Raw genomic sequence first — 4,252 nt, forward strand, 5'->3', positions numbered from 1 at the left:
GAGGCTTCGCCTGGGCCGTCTCCTGTGGCTTTTCCTGGGGCTTCCCTAGGGGACTCTTCCACTGGTTGGCATTTTTTTTTTTTTTTTTATAGAGGGAAAAAAGAGGTTTTATACCCCGTCGGGCCCAAATGGTCCGGCCCGGTGGGTCGGATTCAGTCTGGTCTGGATGGAGCGACCACGAGGTCTCAGGCCCGAAGGCCATGAGCTCGGCTAAATTGCAACTGTTACCGACTAAAAAAAAACGTCCTCTGCTCATACTCATTAGCCCCGCGCGGGACCGCCGTTAGGCATTACTTCGCGGGGGTGAGTTAGTCGTTCCTACGAAGGAATCACTTCACCTACCTGGGTCGGGGGCCTCCCGTGGCTACCTCTGCCTTTTCTCGCCGCCTGCGCTCACGCTCTAGACGCCGCAACTGAATCATCACTGCAGCCGCGAACCCACTGGTCGCCTCCCAGCAGGCCTCACTCCGCAGCAATGCATCCACCAGCGTCTCAGGCTGGATCTCCTCACCCACCACGCTCAGCCATGCCCTCCGTTCCTCCTCGAAGCGGGGGCATACGAAGAAGACGTGTTCCGCATCTTCAATGGTTGGGCCGCAGTTCGGGCACTCCGGGGTGTCCTCCGCTTTGATACGATGGAGATACTGGCGGAAGCACCCGTGTCCTGTGAACATCTGCGTCAGGTAGTAGTTGACTTCCCCGTGGCGTCGGTTCAGCCAAACTCGTACCTGAGGTATTAAGCGATGGGTCCACCTGCCTTTGGAGGATTTGTCCCACGACTCCTGCCATAGGGCCAGACTCCTCCCACGTTCTTCCCTCCTGAGCTCCACAGGGGTCAGCCCAGGCTCTTTCCTGCGCTGGTAGATGGCCGCTCTCTCGGCTGCCAGAACTCCGATGGGCACCATGCCCGCCAAAACGCACACGACATCCTCGGAGACTGTACGGAAGGCGCAGGCAACCCTGAGTGCACTTAGTCGGCACGCCGAGGCTACCCTCCGTCTACGAACCTCCGTCTGCAGGGCACCAGCCCAAACTGCGATGCCGTACGACATCACCGATGTCACCACCGAGGTCAGCAATTGTCTCTGCTTCTGCCTTGGTCCCCCTACATTGGGCATCAACCGCGACAGCACTCCCCTGATTCCCGAAGCCTTCTTACATGCCTGGTCGATGTTCCTTGAAGCTGAGGCGGGCATCGATCATCACCCCCAGGTACCGTATATACGGCTTGGAGGTGAATTCGCAATCCCCTACCTGCAGCTTCACCAACTCAGCCGTTTTCCTGCTAGTTATGAGGACCGCCTCGGCCTTGTGGGCGGCGAGACTCAGCCCCGCTGCACGCATCCATCCTTGGATTCTGGCATACACTATGTCGAAAACTAGGTGGATTTCCTCAACGTGCTTGGACACAGCGAAGGCAACCATCCTCACTCCTTCAGGGACCTGCAGTCGAAGCAGGCCGTCATACATGACATTCCATAGGAGAGGGCCCAGGACAGAGCCCTGGAGAACCCCTCCCGTCACCCTGCACTCCATGTATCCGTCCTCCGTCTCATATTGGAGGATCCTGTTTCGAAAATAGCTGACGACTATTCTCCTCAGGTATCCGGGGACCTCCATCTCGCCAAGCGCCTTCAAAATGCAGCTCCAGCTCGCGGAGTTGAAAGCATTCTTGATGTCTAGCGTCACCACTAGAGAGTATTGCTTGGTGCCTCGCCGCCACCTTTTCCCCGCAATAGCCTCCCTGGCCGTGCTCACCACCAAGTTGATGGCATCCACGGTAGAGCGGCCGCCCCTGAACCCGTACTGATTGTCCGCCAGCTTAGAGTCCACGACGGCTTCGATTCTTCAAGCCACTATCCGCTCCAGGATTTTCCCCGCTGTGTCCAGCATGCAGAGCGGCCGGTAAGATGATGGGTTGTCCGCAGGCTTGTTTTCTTTAGGAATTAAGACGAGTTTCTGCCGATCCACATATCGGGGAAAGAGCCTTCCTTCATACACGCGCTATACATCCCCGCAAAGATGGCTGGCGCCGCGCTAATGGCAGACTTCAGAGCCACGTTCGGAATTCCGTCTAGACCAGGTGCCTTGGTATTCCCCACTCTCGAACAGGCTTCCTTCAGCTCCTCCTCCGTGACGCTAGGGACCTCGCCAGGGCGGCCTGAGGGCGCCGTATATTGTAACTCCGGTTGCTCAGGGAATAGTTGCCCCACTATCCTTTCTAGGAGTTTCGCACAAGTCGGTCTCGGAGCGGCCTGGCTCTGGAGCCGTGTCATGACAACATTATACGGCCGCCCCCATGTGTCGCTCTCGACCTCGCTGAGCAGGTCGCTCCAACATTGCTTCTTGCTGGCTTTAATGGCCTTGTTCAGCGTCCTGCGAGCGTCCTTGGAGGCCCTGTCGAGCCCTTCCGCAGTCCTCCTCTTACGCTGCGCCGCCCTTCTGGCAACACAGCATTTCTTCCTCAGGGTTGCGATTTCTTCTGTCCAGCAGTAGACAGGTGCCCTGTGCGTCGGCGCCCGTTTCCGAGGCATTACCGCATCGCAGGCCTCCGTGATTTTCCTCACGATACTCGAAGCCTTTTGCGAGGCATTTCCTTCCGTGTCTTGTAGCGCTCCCAATGCTACCCGGAACTCTTCTTCGTCAAAGGAGTCCACTTTCCATCCAATAGGAGGCGCTCCTTTTGGTGTCAGTCCCCTACTCTTATTTCTCGGGAGCAGTTCCCATATAATGGCCCTGTGGTCACTGGCAGTGAACGTGTCCAGTACCTTCCACGGACATCCCCCTCGTATCAGACTACTGTTTACGAACGTCAGATCCACTGTGGAGGTGTTATACCGCATATTGAGGATACCGCATCAGCCGAGGGGATACAACCTCTCCATCCACAACTTGCCTCGTCCTCCTAGCCTGAGCAGCATCTTCCATCGCTCTCAGCTTCCTAAATCCGGCGTTTATCGCTGTGACCATGGCTCGGATTTCCTTATGGACATTGACTTTTAGCTGTACAATGTCGCGCAGGTCCGTAAGGAGCCGCTCCATCTTCTCCCAGGCCGCTTTCCGGTCCTCTTCACTGGTCACTTTTTCACTTGACACTTTGAACATTGGGGGGGGGCCAAGTAAGCCACCCCCGCAATGCTGCAGTCGCTGGCTGACGACGTCTGAGAGCCTGCTAGCGCACCCTCAAACGCCGGCACTGGGGTATCCCTCCCCTGCACCGTAAATGTTGGTGGTTTAATATAATCCATTCCCATCTAAGCAGTGTTTGGTCCGCGGGGGCGGTTTGACTCCGTCCCTACCCGTCTCCCCCGAGAGGTCGACGAGCTTCCCCCTATCCGCCACCCGGGGCGCGCCGTGTAGCAGTATCACCTCTGCCCACGGCCACTGGTCGGCATCTGAAATGGGTCGAAGGTGGTACGGTCTCAGGTCGGTAATATGTATCTTGTATATCCTATTGCCTCGGGGGTCTTCGAGGTCATATAGGCTAGGCGAAATTATGTTAACAATTTGGTAGGGGCCGTCGTATTTTGGGACTAATTTTGCAGCGAAGTGTTGAGCTGCTTGTGATAGGGGTCGGTGCCTTCTCAATACCAATTCACCTACCCGGAAAATCTCATCTCGGCGACCTGCGTCGTAATGCTCCACTTGCTTGGCGAAAGCTCCACCCATGTATTTTCTCGCGAGATCATAGAAGTAGTTCATCTTTTCAATTCGTAGTTTCCAGGGGCCAGTGGGAGAGGGATCAGGGGGTTTGTCAGCGCCATTTGGTGATTTGATTAGGGGACTAGGGGGTGTGGGGATGCGACCCATATTTAGGAATGCGGGCGAGACACCCAGGGAGGAATGAATCGATGGGTTCAGGGCAAACGCAAGTTCGGGTAGGTGCTGGTCCCAATCTCGGTGATTGTCACCAGCGTAGATGCCTATCATGGGTTTGAGGGAGCGATTGATTCGTTCAACAGGGTTTGATTGGGGCTGATAGGGACGGGTGGTGATGTGGGTAATAGCTAGTTGGGCTAGAGGTTTCGCGAGCTCTTTCCCAACGAATTCTGTGCCGTTATCGCTGAGGAAGAACTGCGTTTTTCCCCAGCGTAAAATCACTGTCTCATACAATACTTTCCAAATATTTTTCGCATTGGCTTTTCTAAGGGGCTTAATCTCTACGTACCGCGTAAAACCATCTTCTAAGACTAGGAGGTAACGATACTGATTTTTAGAGGGAGAGAATGGGCCCATTATGTCACCGGCGACT

The sequence above is a fragment of the Fopius arisanus genome, unplaced genomic scaffold, assembly GCF_000806365.1.
Source record: "Fopius arisanus strain USDA-PBARC FA_bdor unplaced genomic scaffold, ASM80636v1 scaffold00222, whole genome shotgun sequence".
Taxonomy (NCBI): domain Eukaryota; kingdom Metazoa; phylum Arthropoda; class Insecta; order Hymenoptera; family Braconidae; genus Fopius; species Fopius arisanus.